This window comes from Musca autumnalis, unplaced genomic scaffold (assembly GCF_047663935.1).
Source record: "Musca autumnalis isolate F117 unplaced genomic scaffold, ASM4766393v1 scaffold_3, whole genome shotgun sequence".
NCBI classification, from domain to species: Eukaryota; Metazoa; Arthropoda; class Insecta; order Diptera; family Muscidae; genus Musca; species Musca autumnalis.
The window spans coordinates 200103248-200115159 of record NW_027411866.1 but is presented as its reverse complement, the minus strand read 5'-3'; positions in this window follow the sequence as shown (position 1 = coordinate 200115159).

Sequence of the window (11912 nt, the reverse complement as noted above, 5' to 3'; positions counted from 1 at the left end):
GTAAAATCACTTTTTTTCAAAAAATATTTATGGATTAAAATGGTTACATTTTAAACAAGTTTTGGTATATGTATAAAGTATAATCTGTCAGCAAATAAAAAAATTGTTCCCTGGGAAACCCCCCCTCCCCCTCGATGATAAGGGTAGATTTTTGAAACCTATATTTTTGGATACTTTTTAAATTAATTTAAAAAAATTATAAAAAAATGAAATTATAAAATTAATCATGGGGAATTATTGTCAATATATGTTTCACATAATATAGAGAACAGGATTTACATGCGCAAGCGCGACTTTACAGTTGTGCAATACATATCGATGGGTATATCAAAACGTGGAAATATACTGACAAGTTGCGGGGAAAAGTTATTATAGCACGATATAAGACTAAATACTAAATTTCAGCCATTTCTAAAGGATAGTGCGGCTAAAATCCTGAAATACCCTAAAATCGTTAGGTACCCTTCAACGGAGGTTATATAAAACGTGAACCTATGCTGACAAAAATCTGGAGGAAAGTTAAGTAGCCTCAAAAAAGACTAAACATGTATTAATCTACAGCCATTTCTGTAGAATAATTCAGCTAAATCGCAGAAATATCCCGAAACTCGGACGAAACCGTTCTATGGGGGGCAATCCAAAACGTGGACCAGTGCTGACACATTTCGAGGAAAGGTTTTGTAGGTCCAAAGAAGTATCAATACCAATCTTCAACCATTTTTTCATACAAAAACGGTGAAATAAATCAATAAAACGGCTAATAAATAAATTTTATTTTACTTCTATACATATAGATAGCTTAAGCGCCAGTGTTCGAAATTTCGAACACCACTTTCAGGGAAAACGAAAAATCTAAAAAAAATTTGATTTTTGACATCAGTGTGTCCTAATTACCCTAAAAAAAGTGCTTTGTTTTTAAAAAATAAATAAAAAATTTGTCTCGGTACGATATAGGTTAAACTTCCTTAACGCTTGGAGATTATGATTTTCCCATGGAGTCAATAATGATTTTGATGAAACTTTAATTTCTTTGATCACGGTATGTTCTTTTATACCTTCTGAGATAATCGAAGTGATGTTCTTCATATCAATCGAGGGGTTGCCGGTGTAATGAAAATTGGTGGAATTATTTCGAATATGTGTTATTATGCTATTAATATTCTGTTGCTTAATAATTTTTTAGTGACCTGAATATTTGTTAGGCTACTTTCTAATTGGCACCATATGACATTGTGATCCGATAATTCACATTCTATCGAATCAATAACACTGCTCAACAAAATTGAAAAAGTTGAATGTTTCAACCGAAGTTGTTGTTGTTTCTAAATGAAATCGGCGAGCTATTTTCAAATCTGGTCACGGTTTTTCTCCATCAGCTCTTGTTCTTGAGATATATCTCAAAATCGGTTTTTACGAGTTTTGCCCAGAATTTGGTTATTTTCGGATACAAACAAATATTTTTTTGCGGGTTTTTCGACACTAATATATTAAGAAGATGTTGTACGCTCGATACAAAACGTTTTTTGAAATAATTATGGCGAATATTTATCAAAAAATATAGAAAACATACGATGAATCTTGTAAAAATTGCATATTTTGAGTACTTTAAGCTGTAATTACGTCATCGGGGGAAGTCATAGAAGCTTCATATGGCATTCCGGATATGCTCAGGGTGTCTGCTATATAGTCCTGTATTCAAATATTTAATATAAAGTTCATAGCGCCCACGATTCGATTATAACCTAAAAATCGTCATGAAGACTGATAAAGGGAAGTCATTTACCTGTGATATCATTACCAAGTATGCCATTTACTTTTCAATGGCAGTCTTCATGACTATTTTTAGGTTATAGGCGAATCGTGGGCGCTATGAACTTTATATTAAATATTTGAATACAGGACTATATAGCAGACACCCTGAGCATATCCGGATTTGGAAATAGCTCGCCGATTTCATTTAGAAACAACAACAACTGCGGTTGAAACAAAGGTCGTGTTGACCAGTGTAATCAATCTATCAGCCACATTGCTATACACATGATCAATAGATGTGTTACTACAAGGCCGCGTCACTAGCTTATGACAAGTTTCATAGTCCATAGAAGCTAGAACCGAGTAAATTCTCGGAAACTCCGAAGGGTTTAATTGATCTATGTTGGAGTCTCCAAGCATAATAGAATTTGTATCACAACGAGCACACAATTCATTTTCTAAGTACTCAAGGAATGTATTTGAGCAACATTTCGGCGAACGATAAAAGGTTGTAATTTTTAGGGAATTTCCATTTATTCTGAATCCATCTAATGAGATCCGAATTGCTTCAATATAATTCTTGCTTTCACAAAATTCAACTGCATAGGTTATATTTTGCCGTATATATAAGGACGTTCCACCATACCCGTCGATACGACAACAATGTACAGCGTTGTACTCAGGCAAATTATAAATTTGTGTTAACTCTTTAGAAAACCAGGTTTCTTGGACTGCTATAATTGTGGTAAAACGGGGAACTGTGCAACTAAGGCTTTAAATTTGGTAACTTTGCTATAAGAAGAAATGCTTCTGACATTTCCAGACATTATGCTAAATGTTGTGTTATTAATTTTAAACTTTTCCGTGAAACTTTCAATACTTTTAAATTGGTTTTTATTGAACATTATATAAAAGACAAAAAAAATAATTATAAATAAAATGCAATCAAGTCTTTACTTGTTTTTAACAGTTTGTTTGGAGACGCATCACAACATTAATTTTCCACCCGTATCGTTGGAACCGTAGGACGGACTTTTCATTCTGTAATCTTATATATATAAAAATTTTTATTTTAAAATTGTTATACAGAAACGGATATATTCATTTTGGTGAAGTGAAATTGGCGTGGTGATAATAAGGAAATTGTATAAAGAACATTTTGGTAATTTGTCTTGATTTAAAATCTATACCCCGTCCGTCCGAGACAATCACTGCAGCTTCTACAAAAACTGAAATAGTACGCTTCTCAGTTTTTTATATGTTGCCTTTTTAGCGAAAAACCGAACTCTTTAAGTGTCTAGTATTCTCATATGAATGAGAATCACATTTACTTTTCGACTTTTCCAAAGAAACACCAAAATCAAAATATTTTGCAACATGTCAGCACGTATCAACTAAGAATTCATCGAATTCTGTGAGTTGAAAAGAACATCAACACTGTTGCCTTTGAGGTTGTTGTTGGAATTTTGTTTTGTTTTAAACAAAGTCCACCGGCGCGTGCCATTCGCTGTTTTTTGTTTGTTTTGTTTTTGGTTGAAGTTTCAATCTCATATGATTGTTTTTAAGTCTGGAGTGTTACCCCAAATGGCTTAAGCTTCTTCATTACTCCCTATTACAGAGAGTAATGTTTTTCAAAACGAACTGACAGTGTTACAAAAAAATATCATGATCTCATTCCGGCGGCAATAGCACACGCCGGTGGACTTTGTTGATGTTCTTTTCAACTCACAGAATTCGATGAATTCTTAGTTGATACGTGCGGACATGTTGCAAAATATTTTGATTTTGGTGTTTCTTTCGAAAAGCCGAAAAGTGAGTGTGATTCTCATTCATATGAGAATACTAGACACTTACAGAGTTCGGTTTTTTGCTAAAAAGACATCATTTCAAAAACTGAGAAGCCAATTGATAATTCCCTTCGCCGGGATGAAACCATGATATCGGTAGCGATCAGTAAAATTTTGTAACACTATCAGTTCGTTTTGAAAAACATTACTCTCTGTAATAGGGAGTAATGATGAAGTTTAAGCCATTGGGGTTAACACTCCAGACTTAAAATAAAAAAAACATTGAAATAGTACGCTAAAATTTGGACATATGAGGCTTTTGTTTGCAAGCAGGTTAAGTTCGAAAATCGGTCGATATCTTTTTATGGAAAAGCCCCAATAAACCCGTGTCGTTTGATTTCAAGTTTTCTTTGTTTTAAGCACTATTTTCTGATTGAATTATCTATATTTTGACTTTTAGGGTTCCCAGCGGTCAAATATATTATAAAAAATTTAGGACTACCTAAGATCATTTTTGCATTTTTAAAATCGGTAGTACTTGGGATTAAAGTAAAAAAATACTACAATATACTATACAAAAGTATAACGATGTTTCTTTATACCATCAGACGGTCAAACAGAACGTTTTGACCCGTAAGCCGAAGAATAGATTTTCAAACGCACCGATCATCTGCTTTACTTTTCCAATTTTCGATGCCATGTTTTGTGATACCTTTTTAACTTGGTCTTACAATCGAAGTTTCGGCTTCTCCTTGGGGCGTACTTTTCTGGCGGGGACATCATTATCCATCCTGCTGATATGGCCCAACCAACGCAATTATTGAAGCTCGATAAGTTTTATCATATCCATTGCTCCATAAATCTTTCGAGGATTTTTTCTCTCAAACACACCAAATTCTGCCTCATCTGTTTTCGCAAGTATCCATGCTTCAGATCCATTCACAAGTACGGATAGTATCAGTGTCTGGTAGAGTGTAAATTTGGTGTGACGAGAGTTGGTTTTGCTTATAAACTGTTTACTTAGAACAAAATATCTGTTTGCCAATATTTTTCTTGTCTTGATTTTAAAACTGATGTTGTTAGTTATCTTATCGCTGTTGACTGCCAGACCAACTTTGGCAGACTCTTTTTTAATTTTTGCAAAGGTGACTGTTACGGCTCGCGTTGATCGACCTATCTCTGGCCGTATGTACATGCGAATATCGTATGACCTTTTCCAGTAGAATGTTAAATAGGTCACACGATAGACTAAAACATCGTTTTGTTTTAAATTATCCGGAGAGATTATTTCCTATTTTAACAGTGTCGGTCAATGTCATACTTAGTTTTGCAGGGATGCCAAATTGGCTTGGAAAACCTTTGATTTATTTGGGCTGTCGAAGACGTCCTTATAGTCGACGAACAGGTAGCGGATCGACATCTTTCTTTCGTGGGTCTTCTGTAGTATTTGACCAACCGTTGATTTACCAGGTCAAAAACCGCATTGGCATGACAATATTATTTTATGCCTCTGTAGTTTGCACACGCCGTCTTGTCTCATTTCTTGTGTACGGGACATAGAAGGCTGAGGTTCCAATTGTTGGGTATGCTTTCTTCCTGCCAAATATATTTAATTAACTGATGCCTGTTCCTTATCAGCATTTCGCCACCGGTCTCGAGCAGTTCGGCGGGCAGCCCATCACCTCCTGCAGCCTTATTGTTTTCCAGCCGATTAATTGTTGGCATGACCTCGCACTGGCTAGGTGGTAGATTTTCCAAGTCGTTTGCGATTGGTTCTGTGGCTCTATGAAATGCTCCTTCCAGATCCTCAATACACTATATGTATCAGTTACCAGATTCCCTTTGCAGCAGAATGTGTCTGCACCAAATTCTTCAGTCTTGTGTTTTACACTCTGGTACAATTTTCGGACTTCATTCTTACTCCTGAACATCTCGAGTTTCTCACGCTCACGTTTTTCTTGCTCCTTCTTTTTTCTCCTAAAAATTCGTTTCTCCTCTTCTCTCGATAATTTTCCTTCACTCATCGTGTTGCTACTGACTGCAGGGTTGCTCTGTATGCACCGTTCTTCTCTTCAATAGCAACACTCCTGGTTGTACCATAAATTTTTAAGTGGGGTTTTTGTACCTTAGTATGGATTTTGCGACAGTGTGGAGAGAGTGTGCTATTCTTTGCCACTGCGCTTCCACATTATCGGGAGAAAATGGCCCCAATCGATCGGACATCTAACACACTGGACAAGTGTCTTCCGTCTATTATAATCTGGTTTTTGTATCAGGAGATATCCACGTAGCCTTGTATATGTCGAGGTGTTGGAACCTGCCAGGTTCTTTGCAGCTGCAAAATCGATCAGCTTCATTCCGTTGTCGGATGTTACCTCATGAAGGGTCAACTTCCCGACCGTGGGACTAAAGAAATTTTCCATTCCAATTTTAGCATTGAAATCTCCTAGAACAATCTTAATGCAATGACCAGGGTAGTGGTCATATGCTCTCTCTAGGCGCTCGTAGAATATATCCTTGATCTGTTCATCTTTCTCTTCCGTCGGGGCATGGACGCAGATGGGTCTGATGTTAAAAAAAACTTTGCTTTTATACGTATTGTGGCAATTCTCTCGTCAAGCGGAGTGAAACTGGAGACGAGAGTTTTAAGCCTCCGGTTTACCATAAATCCGACACCCATGCTTCGTTTCATGACAGCTATAATATATTGCGTACTCGTTTGTGGTCTTTACGTCTGTCCATTTCCATCGCACTTCCTGTAAGGCGATAATATCAGCTTCGTACTTACCAAGTAGATCCGCCAGTACGCAAACTGAACCTGCTCTGTAAAGAGTCCTGACATTCCAGATCATGGTCCTTAAAACGTTTGCGGGGGTTGTTAACTTTAGAGGGGTTTGTATTTCTTATTTTTCTTTGTATTTTTTCATAGTATGCTGCGGCTTATCACTTTTTCACTTGCAAAAATCATCGGTCTTTAATCTCGACTCCAAAAGAGAAATTAATTAAAATTAATATTAGAATGATCTTCGTCGCACTAATAGGCAAATATTTAAAATCAATAAAAATCAGCTTTCAAATTGCATTTGAAAGAGAAAAGGTCCCAAAAACTATAACAACAAAAGTTGACGAGCTATGGAAAAACGTCGAGCACTTGTCTTCTTTTTTTGCCATTCTATAATTTGAAATTGTAACTTTTTATACCCTATACCACAATGTGGAAAAGGGTATAATAAGTTTGTTTTCCCAAAAATTCATGTAACGCCGCGAAATATTCGTCGTAGACCCCTCATGTGGTATACCAAACTTCATATCTCGACGAGATAAAGCGATTTAGCGATGTGTGTCCGTCCGTCCGTCCGTCCGTCTGTCCGTCCATTAAAAATTGTAATCAAGCTAGAGGCCGCAATTATGGACCGATTGTCACGAAATTTAGTATGGAGGTCGGGTTTGGACCAGAATAGAACTGATTAGTTTTTGGCGATGATCGTGAAATGTTAAAGGGATGAAATGGACCAAAAACAAAATTTTTGCTCGATTTTGTAGCCGCTCTGTAGGTCGCAATAATAGTCCGATCGGCGCGAAATTTTAAACGTAGTTTTGGTTTGAGATGAAGAAGTAGCGTGCAAGTCAACGGTATGATCGGATAATATTTAGCGGGTTAAATTGATCAAAACTTTTGTGTGAAAATTGGTAAAATTTCTAATGCACATCTTATAACTTTATCCCAAGAAGACGCGTTTCGCCCAAATATGTTTCATATGTTATCTTAATAAAATTGATTATAACATAGTTTAATGTTACATTTTCACATGAGAACAAAATTCTTGCACTTATAGTATTGCATTAGTAACTGTTTTACATTTATTGCTTTAGAACAAATATATGTATGTAGATTATTATTTCAACATGTTATTGTTTTCTTTATTACTTAATAAATGTATACATTTAAATAAAAGTTATCATTTATCAAAAGCTAGCCCGGAAAGCTAGTGCACAGGGATAGTGGTATAGGGTATCACATGGTCGGCCCCGTCCGACTATAGTCTGTTCTTACTTGTTTAAAAATGAATTTTTATTATTATTATTATTATTATTATTATTATTATTCTGCAGAATGTTAATGCCAAAAATTAGTGGTATATGGTATCACATGGTCGTCCAGCTATAGTCTATTCTAACCGTATTTTGTTTCAATTCATTTGGACGGGTCGTTGGGTAGAAATATTTAAAAAAATAACATTATATGGATAACAGTTTTTCTTTGGATCCAAAAAAGCGCGATATATTAAAATGTTCTTTTTGTATTGATTTGGGAACTCACTGTAAAAACAAAACATTGCAAATAATTTATCAAATGAATTAATACTTTTGTCTGAAATTTTGAAGATAAGTAATTTTAGCACTTTTTTCAATCGGCTATTTATAGAAAACAATTTACAGTCAACATCTTCAAAAACACTAGGTGAATACACGCAGAGAAAAAAATATGTTTGATCCAACAATATTCCAAGAGCAAAATATGTATGTATTGTTAACATATTGTTGGATTCCTCATGTAGTATTGTAAATCCAAAAATAGTTTGTGTCAACTGAACAATATTTCTCTCTTTTCTTCGAAAATTTGTTTCTCTTCTCTCGCTATTCGATGCCGTGTTGAAAAAACAATTTTGGTGAGTTGTGGTGTGTTTGTATGACATGCTGCCTTTACCTTTGTTTTTGTGTGTATGTACCTGTGAGACTCTTGTTTTTATTTGTTTCTGTTTTGTTTCATTCTTCTTTCCTTTTCATGTTTGTTATGGTGTTTAATTATTCCTTATGTTGTGGTGTCTGCTTGTGGCTTTTTGTTTGTTTTTGTTGCCAACTAAAGTAGCAAACCATGTATTGCGTTCATCAATGCTCGTAATATTATACGCGATATTTACATCAAAGTTGTGTGGAAAGTGTATATGAGAAGTATATACACTCAAATCAAAAAATTTAGTATCTGGTTTTCAGGGCTGACAATATGTTTTGTAAAAAATTTAGATTATGATTGTTCCTACAATCGGTATTGTTAACGATTTTTACAATATTGCGGAAATTCGAAAGTTGTTTTTGTTTTCTATGTTCGGAACAAAAGATGGTATTTTTGGATTTGGATTACAATATTTGTACAAAACAAACACATTTTTGGAACCAAAATAAATATTTTTGTTCCAACAAAACCGAAAAATATTTTTTCTCTGCGTGTACTTTGCTCATACACGATGTAACTGTATGCAATCAATTAAAAAAATATGTGGATTGTTTTATCTAAACCTCATTTCCTTATATTTTTTACATTTTCAGAATATTTTGTGGGCGATGCACGGATTTTAATTTTCAGCAAGTAAGTTACGCATATTTTTTACTATTTTTACAAATTTAGTGATGCTTTTAGGAGTTTGCTTCATGATTAAATCATACAAGGGCAGGGACGTAAGTAGAGGTCTTCTTAAGTCACCTGTACAATGTATTTATATATCGTCTGCTCCGTCGGAAAAGGTCGTAAGTCCCTCTCAATAAATTTTTCAGGAGGAAGAAAAAACATTCCAGTGCTTTCTGTATTAAAGATTTTATTATGGTGGTAAAGGCAGTATTTTTCGTTTATTTATTCCGCATCAATACCTGTACTTTGTTTGATAAAATTCCGTCGCGTTTGGGAGATAATTGGATGTCTTTGAACTTACGACCTTTTCCTTGAACAGTTTTGTATTTTTGTAGGGACTTACCACCTTTTCCTACAATTTACGGACGTTTTTAAAATAAACTATTTATACTTTACAAAACAATGTGGAAAGGGTATTATAAGTTTGTTTTGTTCAATATTCGTGTAACATCGCGAAGTATTCGTCGTAGACCCCCTCCCCTTGCCATTTTTTCATATCTTGATGAGATAAAGCGATCTAGCTATGTGTGTCCGTCTATCCATTAACAATTGTAATAAAGCTCCAGGCCTCAAATTTGGACCGATCGTCACGAAATTTTGTGGAGAGTTCGGGTTCCGACCAGAAGTGACCCCATTAGATGTTGGTTATGATCGAAAGGTGTGAAATGGACCAAACCCACAATTTTTACCCGACTTTGTAGCTGTCCTGTAGATCGCAGTAATATTCCGATCGTAGCGAAATTTTAAGAATGATTTCAGTTTAAGTCGAAGAATAAGCTTGCAATTTAACATGGTGATGAGATAATTATTAGCGGGTTTAATGGACCAAAACTTATGTGTGAAATCTTATATATAAAAGACAATGTGTGTATGTTTGTATGTTCCGCATAGACTCAAAAACGATTTTTTTTGAAAATTTCAGAGAATATGCAAGGAACAACCGAGGTGAAAATAGGCTTTATAGTTTTTGAATATAGGAGGGGGCGGGGGCAGGCCCTATTTTTTAAAAAACGCTTTTTTGCAAAAGTTATGAAAGTATCGGTCAGAAAATTAATTTGCGAGGCAACGGTTGCTGAATCTCCGACACTAAGTTCCATGTAATTTACAGATTATGCACAGGAATGTCCCTTGGTGGAAGTAGGCTATATATTTTGTTGAATTTCGGAGGAGCGGGTTAAAACGGTGCCCTATTTTTTAAATGCGCTATATATATAAAACTTACGAACGATTCCGTTTCTCCCATCCTGGGTACATATTTTAGCAATAAGACCCTACCAGTGTAAAATTCTAAGTCGGTGTAACCATGACCGTCTGTCCGTCTTTTGAAATTAAGAGTTTCTATTACTTCTTAGATGTTTGGTATTGACATCATCAGAGCTTTCAGAATCACCGTGAAAACCATAGGGAACTAGACCCATGAAACCATCGTGTAATTCCATTCCAAATTCGTACTGCTCTTTGTTAGCAAAAACCATGATGACTTCGTAGTTTAATATTTGGGATCCGCCCAGCAAAATTCATGCGTCACGCGTAGAAAGAGTGCAACGACAGTTTGTGAATTACGCTCTAAGATCTTTTCCTATATCCGGTTCTCACACATATGATTCTAAATGTTTACTTTTGGGTCTGCAAACCCTTGAGCATCGTCGGCTAATGCAGTCTGCTCTTTTTGTCTTCGACTTGATTAACAATACAATAGATTCTGATGAATTACTTTCACAAATTCCATTATATGTTCCTCTGAGGCAGATGAGGTATATTAATATTTTTAACATCCCTATTCATCGCGTAAATTATGCCATCCATAGCCCATTAATGAGAGCGTTTCGCTATATAAATGATACTAACATAAATTTTCAAAAAAAAATACTGTAAATTTATAGAGTTTTGCATTTCCAAAAATGATTTCAAACTGTATTTTGTAACTAAATTTTAATGAGGTGAATATAAATATCTAGATTTAAACAAATGTTTAGTTTAAGTATCATAGTCTGTAAGGAATACTTTGTTCTATAGACTGAAATAAATAAATTAAATTAATAACATTTCAATCAATTCCCTGTCGGACTTTTATTAACCAGTTGATAAAATGATTGATAATAGATCGATAATTTTTAAACTGACTAAAAACTGGCTAAAAAGTTATCTACAGATGAACCACTTTGAACAGAAAAAATTTTCGGCAATTGTCCATGTCTAGATAACTTTTCGACCAATATAAAGTTAGTCGAAAAGTTATCTAGAGATTAACCACTCTGAAAACAGAAACATGTACCGTCTGCAAAGTATTTGTGATTGTCGAAGAAATAAGGCACAAATGTATAAATAATTCGCACTTGCTTTTTCTTAATATTCTTCGTATAAATGCAGCATCCAGTTATAGAATACAGTGTTGATGGACTGAACATATTCGTACATATTACTCATATTATTCTGGAATTAAAAAGGAACACAAAGGAAACATACAAATTTGCCCCTTCCTCTCTCTAACAAAAAAAGAGAGACAAAGAGAGGGAGAGAGGGAATATGAAAAGTCAAAAATAAAAAACACTCAGAAACAAAAATTGTTTTTTTTTCAGATTATGTTTTAAACTGACTAAAAATAGGCAAAAAAAAGTTAGTTTATTATCAGTCGAAAAGTTATCTGGCGTTGGACAATACTGACTACTCAGGCGCTCATCGCCTTGTAAAATTAGTCAGTTGGCATAAGGCAAAATTATTGATAAAATGCCACTTATGTTAAAAAAAAAAGCTAGCTTTATGTGAGCTTTAAATCGGCCACAGTCCCTACAGGGTTATTATTATAGAATCATTTAATAATATAAACATTGCACTTACCATTCCGTTAGAAGGTATTACTTTATTGAATTCAGAATACACACTAATCTCGTTATGTGAATGTCCTATGTCCTATTAATGTCCCTCGAGAAACCACAAATGACCAGTTGATAAAGTTAAGTAAGATA